Below are 10,826 nucleotides of genomic sequence, written 5' to 3' on the forward strand. Positions count from 1 at the left end.
CAAGGGCAAAAGTGTTTGGAAAAGTAGATACGACAGAGACGTATCAACTCCCCCAAGCTTAAACCTTTGCTTGTCCTCCAGTAATTCAGTTGATAAACTGAAAGTGATAAAGAAAAACTTTTACAAAGTCTATTTGCTCTTGTTGTTGTAAATATGTAAAGCCAGCATTCAAGTTTTCAGCAAAGATTATGAACTAACCATATTCACAATAACTCTTCGGTCTCACATTTACTCATATCAATGGCATAATCAACTAGCAAGCAATAATAATAAATCTCGGATGACAACACTTTCTCAAAACAATCATAATATGATATAACAAGATGGTATCTCGCTAGCCCTTTCTGAGACCGCAAAACATAAATGCAGAGCACCTTTAAAGATCAAGGACTGACTAGACATTGTAATTCATGGTAAAAGAGATCCAGTCAAGTCATACACAATGTAAACTAACAGTAATGAATGCAAATGACAGTGGTGCTCTCCAACTGGTGCTTTTTAATGAGAGGATGATGACTCAAAATAAAAGTAAATAGATAGGCCCTTCGCAGAGGGAAGCTGGGATTTGTAGAGGTGCCAGAGCTCGGTTTTAAAATAAAGGTGAATAATATTTTGAGCAGTATACTTTCATTGTCAACATAACAACCAATAGATGGCGATATCTTCCATGCTACACACATTATAGGCGGTTCCCAAACAGAATGGTAAAGTTTGTACTCCCCCTCCACCAACAAGCATCAATCCATGGCTTGCTCGAAACAAGGAGTGCCTCCAACTAACAATAGTCCCAGGGGGAGTTTTGTTTGCAATTATTTTGATTTGATTTGCATAAAGCATGCGACTGGGCATCCCGGTGACCAGCCATTTTCTCATGAGTGAGGAGCGGAGTCCACTCCTCTTGAGAATAACCCGCCTAAGATGGAAGATACGGACGACCATAGTTGATACATGAGCTATTCGAGCATACAAAACATAATGTTTATTTGAAGGTTTAGAGTTTAGCACATACAAATTTACTTGGAACGGCAAGTAGATACTGTATATAGGTAGGTATGGTGGACTCATATGGAATAACTTTGGGGTTTATGGAATTGGATGCACAAGCAGTATTTCCGCTTAGTACAGGTGAAAGCTAGAAAAAGACTGGCAAGCGACCAGCTAGAGAGCGACAACAGTCATGGACATGCATTAAAATTAATCAACACTGAATGGAAGCATGAGTAGGATATAATGCACCTTGAACATAAATATCGTAGAGGCTATGTTGATTTTGTTTCAACTACATGCGTGAACATATGCCAAGTCAAGCCACTCGAATCGTTCAAAAGAGGATACCACCCTATCATACCACATCACAACCATTTTAATAGCATGTTGGCACACAAGGTAAACCATTATAAGCTCCTAGCTAATTAAGCATGGCATAAGCAACTATAATCTCTAATTGTCATTGCAAACATGTTTATTCATAATAGGCTGAATCAGGAATGATGAACTAATCATATTTGCAAAAACAAGAGAGGTCGAGTTCATACCATCTTTTCCCATCTCAATCGGTCCATCATATATCGTCATAATTTCCTTTCACTTGCATGATCGAATGATGTGAATAATAATAACAGTGCACGTGCATTGGACTAAGCTGGAATCTACGAGCATTCAATAAACAGGAGAAGACAAGGAAATATGGACTCTTGGTTAAATCAACAATAATGCATATATGAGTCACTTCAACAATTTAATTATGGTCTTCTCCTATCGACCCCCAAAGAAAAGAAAAGAAAAGAAATAAAACTATTTACACGGGAAAGCTCCCAACAAGCAAAAGAAGAACTAGAAATATTTTTTGGTTTTCTTTTTAGTTACTACTACAAGCATGGAAAGTAAACTAATTAAAAGATACAACTAATTTTTTTCTTAAGGTTTATTAAACACACAAGAATAAAGCATAAAAAAGAGAAAATAAACTAGCATGGATGATACAATGAAAAAGTATGAGCATCGACATCTAGCAATGAGTGTGTGAACATGAAAGTAATGTCGGTGAGAAATACGTACTCCCCCAAGCTTAGGCTTTTGGCCTAAGTTGATCTAATGCCGCGGATGGCCTGGCGGGTATCCAAAGTTGTATTTGGGGTCGTACTGAGATGCAGCAGTCATTGCATCGTGGGCTGCATCTTGGAGGCGAGCTATCTCAACCCTCCTCTTATACTATTCCGCCTCCTCTCTGGTTATAAAATATCTCCCTTTTGCCTGAAAGTCAAAGAAAGTAGAAGCAGGGATAGCAATGTGATAGGTGCGTCGTCTATCAAAGATTAGTCGATACTGGAGGAACTGATCGTTCCTTTCAACAAAATGATGACAAACCATAGCCTCATAATCCAAATAAGTAGGAGGCAACTCAATATCATCCTCACGTATGGCTATACCAAGAAAATTAGCTATACGGGTTGCATAAATTCCACCAAAGAAATCTCCATTAAATCTATTATGACGCAACCTACGTGCAACAATGGCTCCTAAATTATAACATTTATCTCCTAACACAGCACTCCTAAGAATACTGAGGTCAGGTACACATGTATGACATGCCTCATCTTTACCATTTATGCACCTACCTATGAAGAGAGCAAAACAATGTATAGCAGGAAAATGAATGCTCCCTATGGTAGCTTGTGCTATATCTCTAGATTCCCCCACAGTTATACTAGCAAGAAAATCTCTAAACTCAGATTTGCGAGGTTCACTAGTATTGCGAGGTTCACTAGTACTACCCCATTGTGGAAGTTTGCAAGCAGTGGTAAAATCCTCTAAGTCCATAGTATAAGAATTTTCATAAAGATCAAACAGGACAGTTTGAGAATTGCGTGAAGATGAAAATTCAAACCTCCTCACAAAGGAACTAGTGAGATAGTGGTACTGACGGCACTTTCTGCCTCGAAGCTCACAAGATTAGTGTTACGCAAATATGCGTTAAATTCTTCCTCAATTCCTGCTCGATCCATGAAGTCCTCTGAAGGCCATTCACAAGGCCGCACTGGGGCGTCCCTTGGTGGTTCATCATCAGCATCACGCATTGCAAGCCTGGGTCCTTGCTTTCTTGAGGACCGCCTTGTTACATTTTCCTAAACATATTTCTTCCTCTGACATTTCTCAAATTTTAGTAACTTCAAAATAAAAGTGAACCAAACTCAGAAATATTGATAGCAACTACTCCTACAAGTGCATAGAGGCAATATCATGCATCAAAACTACTTTTGACCGCATAAATTTGACATGCAAGCTCAAGAGCAGGGTCACCTAAGCAGAAAAAATATGCAATGAATAAAGTACTAGAACAAAAACGAATTGGACCATTGGAGGAGTTACATACCAAGGAACAAACCCCCAAAGCAGTTTTGCGAGAGGTGCTTTGAGCAAGGAGGTCAAAAATCGCAGCAAAATGAGCTAGAACTCGTGCTTGAGCTGGATTGTGATTTTTTGGGAGGAACAAGAAGTGTGTGGGTGCAGGAATAAGTGGAGGGGGGCCACCATGGGCCCACGAGGTAGGGGGCGCACCCAGGGGGTAGGGCGCGCCCTGGACCCTCGTGGCCAGGTGCTTGCCCCCGCTGCTGTGTTCTCAGTGCCAGATATTCTCAAATATTCCAGAAAAAATCATATTAAATTGGAAGGGCATTTGGAGAACTTTTATTTTAGGGGTATTTTTTATTGCATGGATAATTCAGAAAACAGACAGAAATTACTATTTTTCTTTATTCAATCTAAATAACAAAAAGTAAAAAGAGGGTACAGAGAGTTGTGTTCTCTAAATTCATCCATCTCATGCTCATCAAAAGGAATCCACTAACAAGGTTGATCAAGTCTTGTTAACAAACTCATTTTGAGTAACACAAAACCGGAGAATTTTCGAATAACACTAGGTTACCACAACGGGGATATGCACATCCCCAACAATAAGAATATCATATTTCTTCTTGACAGTAGGAAGGGGAAATTCAAAACCTCCAAAAATAATCGATGGAATTTTTCCAATAGAGTTTATACTGTGGACTTGAGGTTATTTCCTCGAAAAGTGTACCGTATGCTCATTACCATTAACATGAAAAGTGACATTGCCTTTGGTGCAATCAATAACAGCCCCTGCAGATTCAAAAAGGGTCTTCCAAGAATAATAGACATACTATCGTCCTCGGGAATATCAAGAATAACAAAGTCCATTAAAATAGTAACGGTTGCAACCACAACAGCAACATCCTCACAAATACCGACAGGTATAGCAGTTGATTTATTAGCCATTTGCAAAGATATTTCGGTAGGTGTCAACTTATTCAAATCAAGTCTACGATATAAAGAGAGAGGCATAACACTAACACCGGCTCTAAGATCACATAAAACAGTTTTAACATAGTTTCCTTTAATGGAGCATGGTATAGTTGGTACTCCAGGATTTCATCTTTCGGTATGTTTCTTTTATTAGTGACAATATCTTTCATATACTTAGCATAAGGATTCATTTTGAGCATATCAGTTAATCGCATATGCAAAAAGATAGGTCTAATCATTTCAGTAAAGCGCTCAAAATCCTCATCATCCTTTTTCTTGGATGGTTTGAGAGGAAAAGGCATGGGTTTCTGAACCCATGGTTCTCTTTCTTTACCATGCTTCCTAGCAACAAAGTCTTTCTTATCATAACGTTGATTCTTTGATTGTGGGTTATGAAGATCAATAGCAGGTTCAATTTCTATATCATTATCATTACTAGGTTGAGCATCAACATGAACATTATCATTAAAATTATCACTAGTTTCCTATTCATTACCAGAATGTGTTTCAGCATCAGAAATAGAGATATCATTGGGATTCTCAGGTGTGTCAATAATAGGTTCACTAGAAGCATGCAAAGTCCTATCATTTTTCTTTTTCTTCCTTTTAGAAGGACTAGGTGCATCTATATTATTTCTCTGAGAATCTTGCTCAATTCTCTTTGGATGGCCTTTAGGATATAAAGGTTCCTGAGTCATTTTACCACCTCTAGTCATAACTCTAACAGCATTATCATTCTTCTTACCATTTAATTCATTGAGAAAATCATTTTGAGCTTTAAGTACTTGTTCTACTTGAGTGGTAACCATAGAAGCATGTTTACTAATGAGTTTAAGTTCACCTTTAACTCTAGACATATAATCACCGAAGTGTTCGATCATATAAGCATTTTGTTTCAATTATCTACCAAAATAAGCATTGACGTCTTCTTTCTTAACCATAAAGTTATCAAACTCATCCAAATATTGACTAGCAAACTTAGTAGGAGGGATTTCAGCTTGATCATATCTATAGAGAGAATTTACCTTTACTACCTGTGTCGGGTTATCAAGACCATGTGTTTCTTTAATAGGTGATGGATTAAAACCATATATTTCTTCATCAGGGGGTAAGTTAAGACCATGTATTTCTTCAATAGGAGGTAAATTCTTAACATCTTCAGCTTTAATACCCTTTTCTTTCATGGATTTCTTTGCCTCTTGCATATCTTCGGGACTGAGAAATAGAACACCCCTTTTCTTCGGAGTTGGTTTAGGAATAGGCTCAGGAACTGGCTCAGGAAGTGTTCAGTTATTTCCATCTGTCAACATATTATTCAATAGAATCTCAGCTTCATCCGGTGTTCTTTCCCTAAAAACAGAACGAGCACAACTATCTAGGTAATCTCTGGAAGCATCAGTTAGTCCATTATAAAAGATATCAAGTTTTCATTTTTCTTAAGAAGATGATCAGGCAAAGCATTAAGTAATTGGAGAAGCCTCCCCCAAGCTTGTGGGAGACTCTCTTCTTCAATTCGCACAAAATTATATATATATATCCCTTAAGGCAGCTTGTTTCTTATGAGCAGGGAAATATTTCACAGAGAAGTAATAAATCATATCCTGGGGACTACGCACACAACCAGGATCAAGAGAATTAAACCATATCTTAGCATCACCCTTTAATGAGAACGGAAATATTTTAAGGATATAAAAGTAGCGAGTTCTCTCATCATTAGTGAACAGGGTGGCTATATCATTTAATTTAGTAAGATGTGCCACAACAGTTTCAGATTCATAGCCATAAAAAGGATCAGATTCAACCAAAGTAATTATATGAGGATCAATAGAGAATTCATAATCCTCATCAATAACAAAGATAGGTGAAGTAGCATAAGCAGGATCATAATTCATTCTAGCATTCAGAGTTTTTTGTTTAAGCTTAGCTAATAATTTCTTAATATCACTTCTATCATTGCAAGCAAGAAAGTCTCTTTTAGTTTCTTCATCCATAACATAGCCCTCAGGCACAACAGGTAATTCATATTTATTAGGAGAGCCTTCATCATCACTTTCATCAATATTATCAGTTTCAATAATTTCATTCTCTCTAGCCCTAGCAAGTTGTTCATCAAGAAATTCATCAAGTGGCACAGTAGTATCAAGCATAGAAGTAGTTTCATCATAAGTATCATGCATAGCAGAAGTGGCATCATCAATAATATGCGACATATCAGAATTAATAGCAGAAGCAGGTTTAGGAGTCGCAAGCTTACTCAAAACAGAAGGTGAATCAAGTGCAGAGCTAGATGACAGTTCCTTACCTCCCCTCGTAGTTGAGGGATAAATCTTGGTTCTTGGATCTTTCAAGTTCTTCATAATGATAAGAAGATATAAATCCCAAGTGACTCAAAGAATAGAGCTATGCTCCCCGACAATGGCGCCAGAAAATAGTCTTGATAACCCACAAGTATAGACTCAAAGAATATTCTCAAGTATTAGCGGCTGAGTTGTCAATTCAACCACACCTGGAAACTTAGTATCTGCAGCAGAGTGTTTAGTAGCAAAGTAATATGATAGTAGTGGTAACGATAGCAAAAGTAACGGTAGCAAAAGTAATGTTTTTGGTATTTTGTAGTGATGATAACAATAGCAACGGAAAAGTAAATAAGCGAAGAACAATATATGGGAAGCTCATAGGAAATGGATCGGTGATAGAGAATTATGTCGGATGTGGTTCATCATGTAACAGTCATAACCTAGGGTGACACAGAACTAGCTCCAATTCATCAATGTAATATACGCATGTATTCCGAATATAGTCATACGTGCTTATGGAAAAGAACTTGCATGACATCTTTTGTCCTACCCTCCCGTGGCAGCGGGGTCCTAGTGGAAACTAAGGGATATTAAGGCCTCCTTTTAATAGAGTACCGGACCAAAGCATTAACACATAGTGAATACATGAACTCCTCAAACTACGGTCATCACCGGGAGTGGTCCCGATTATTGTCACTTCGGGGTTGCCGGATCATAACACATAGTAGGTGACTATAGACTTGCAAGAAAGGATCAAGAACTCACATATATTCATGAAAACATAATAGGTTCAGATCTGAAATCATGGCACTCGGGCCCTAGTGACAAGCATTAAGCATAGCAAAGTCATAGCAACATCAATCTCAGAACATAGTGGATACTAGGGATCAAGCCCTAACAAATTACATGATAAATATCATCCAACCCATCACCGTCCAGCAAGCCTACGATGGAATTACTCACGCATGGTGGTGAGCATCATGAAATTGGTGATGGAGGATGGTTGATGATGATGACGGCGATGGATTCCCCTCTCCGGAGCCCCGAACGGACTCCAGATCAGCCCTCCCGAGAGAGTTTAGGGCTTGGCGGCGGCTCCGTCTCATAAAACGCGATGAATCTTTCTCTCTGATTTTTTTCTCTCCGAACACGAATATATATAGTTGGAGTTGAGGTCGGAGGAGCTCCAGGGGGCCCACGAGGCAGGGGGCGCGCCCCCACCCTCATGGCTAGAGTGTGGAACCCTGTCCTTGATTCTTTGCCAGTATTTTTTATTATTTCCAAAAATAATTTCCGTGGAGTTTCAGGTCATTCCGAGAACTTTTGTTTCTGGACATAAATAACATCATGGCAATTCTGCTGAAAACAGCGCCAGTCCGGGTTAGTTCCATTCTATTCATGCAAGTTAGAGTCCAAAACAAGGGAAAAAGTGTTTGGAAAAGTAGATACGACAAAGACGTATCGAAGACCTCGGTGAAGCTGCTTATATATTGGGCATCAAGATCTATAGAGATAGATCAAGACGCTTAATTGGACTTTCATAAAGCACATACCTTGATAAAGTTTTGAAGAAGTCCAAAATGGATCAGTCAAAGAAAGGTTTCTTGCCTGTATTACAAGGTGTGAAGTTGAGTTAAACTCAATACCCGACCACTGCAGAATATAGAGAGAAAATGAAAGTCACTCCATATGCCTCAGCCATAGGTTCTATCATGTATGCAATGCTGTGTACCAGACCTGATGTGTGCCTTGCTATAAGTTTAGCAAGGAGGTACCAAAGTAATCCAAGAGTGGATCACTGGACAATGGTCAAGAACATCCTGAAATACGTGAAAAGGACTAAGGATATGTTTCTCGTTTATGGAGGTGACAAAGAGCTTGTCGTAAATGGTTACGTCGATGCAAGCTTTGACACTGATCCAGATGACTCTATGTCACAAACCGGATACGTATTTATATTGAATGGTGGAGCTGTCAGTGGGTGCAGTTCCAAGCAGAGCATCGTGGCGGGATCTACGTGTGAAGCGGAGTACATAGCTGCTTCGGAAGTAGCAGATGAAGGAGTCTGGATGAAGGAGTTCATATCCGATCTAGGTGTAATACCTAGTGCATCGGGTCCAATGAAAAATATTTTGCGACAATACTGGAGCAATTTCCTTGGCAAAGGAATCCAGATTTCACAAGAGAACCAAACACATCAAGAGACGCTTCAATTCCATCCGCGATCAAGTCAAGGAGGGAGACATAGAGATTTGTAAGATACATACGGATCTGAATGTTGCAGACCCGTTGACTAAGCCTCTCTCACGAGAAAAACAAGATCAGCACCAAGACTCCATGGGTGTTAGAATCATTACTATGTAATCTAGATTATTGACTCTAGTACAAGTGGGAGACTGAAGGAAATATGCCCTAGAGGCAATAATAAAGTTGTTAATTGTATTTCCTTATATCATGATAAATGTTTATTATTCATGCTAGAATTGTATTAACCGAAAACTTAGTACATGTGTGAATACATAGACAAACAGAGTGTCCCTAGTATGCCTCTACTAGACTAGCTCGTTAATAAAAGATGGTTAAGTTTCCTGGCCATAGACATGTGTTGTCATTTGATGAACGGGATCAAATCATTAGATAATGATGTGATGGACAAGACCCATCCGTTAGCTTAGCATAATGATCGTTTAGTTTTATTGCTATTGTTTTCTTCATCACTTATACATATTCCTCTCACTATGAGATTGTGCAACTCTCGAATATCGGAGGAACACCTTGTGTGCTATCAAACGTCACAACGTAACTGGGTGATTATAAAGATACTCTATAGGTGTCTCCAAAGGTGTTTGTTGAGTTGGCATAGATCGAGATTAGGATTTGTCACTCCGAGTATCGGAGAGGTATCTCTGGGCCCTCTCGGTAATGCACATCACTATAAGCCTTGCAAGCAATGTGACTAATGAGTTAGTTACGAGATGATGCATTACGGAATGAGTAAAGAGACTTGCCGGTAACGAGGTTGAACTAGGTATGATGATACCGATGATCGAATCTCGGGAAAGTAACATACCGATGACAAAGGGAATAACGTATGTTGTTATATGGTTTGACCAATAAAGATCTTCGTAGACTATGTAGGAGCCAATATGAGCATCTAGGTTCCGCTATTGGTTATTTACCCGAGATGTGTCTCGGTCATGTCTACATAGTTATCGAACCCGTAGGGTCCGCACGCTTAATGTTCGATGATGAATTTTATTATGAGTTATGTGATTTGATGACCGAAGTTTGCTCGGAGTCCCGGATGAGATCACGGACATGACGAGGAGTCTCGAAATGGTCGAGAGGTAAAGATTGATATATTGGAAGGTTATATACGGACACCAGAATGGTTACGATAAGGTTCCGGGATTTTTCGGAGTACCGGGAACCTACGTGAACCCCCCTCCCCCCCGGGAAAGCTATTGGGCCTAATGGGCCATAGTGGAGGAGAGGAGGCAGGCCACAAGAGGTGGGGCGCACCCCCCTTGCCCCAGTCTGATTTGGACAAGGGGAGGGGTGCGGCCCCCCTCTTTCCCTCTCTCTCTCTCCCTCCTTTCCCCTTTCCTCCTCTCTGTTGGAAGGAAAGGGGGCTAAATCCTACTAGGTTTGGAGTCCTAGTAGGACTCCCCCCTTGGCGCGCCTCCCCCTTGGCCGGCCTCCTCCACCCCCTCCTTTATATACGTGGGCAGGGGGCACCCCAAAGCACAACAGACAATCTCTTAGCCGTGTGCAGTGCCCCCCTCCGCAGTTTAACACCTCGGCCATATCGTCATAGTGCTTAGGCGACGCCCTGCGCTGGTAACTTCATCATCACCGTCACCACACCGTCATGATGATGTAAATCTCCTTCATCCCTCTACTAGATCAAGAGCTCGAGGGACGTCATCATGCTAAACGTGTGCTGAACACGGAGGTGCCGTACGTTCGGTACTTGGATCGGTTGGATCGTGAAGACGTACGACTACATCAAACGCGTTACGAAATGCTTTCGCTTTCGGTCTACGAGGGTACGTGGACACACTCTCCCCTCTCGTTGCTATGCATCTCCTAGTTAGATCTTGCGTGATCGTAGGAATTTTTTTGAATTACTACGTTCCCCAACAGACGGTACCCATGGATACGGCTAGCCATGGAATGTGAAAGTATGGTGGGAAAAGGAATAAA

The sequence above is a fragment of the Triticum urartu genome, chromosome 6 (genome assembly GCF_003073215.2).
Source record: "Triticum urartu cultivar G1812 chromosome 6, Tu2.1, whole genome shotgun sequence".
NCBI classification, from domain to species: Eukaryota; Viridiplantae; Streptophyta; class Magnoliopsida; order Poales; family Poaceae; genus Triticum; species Triticum urartu.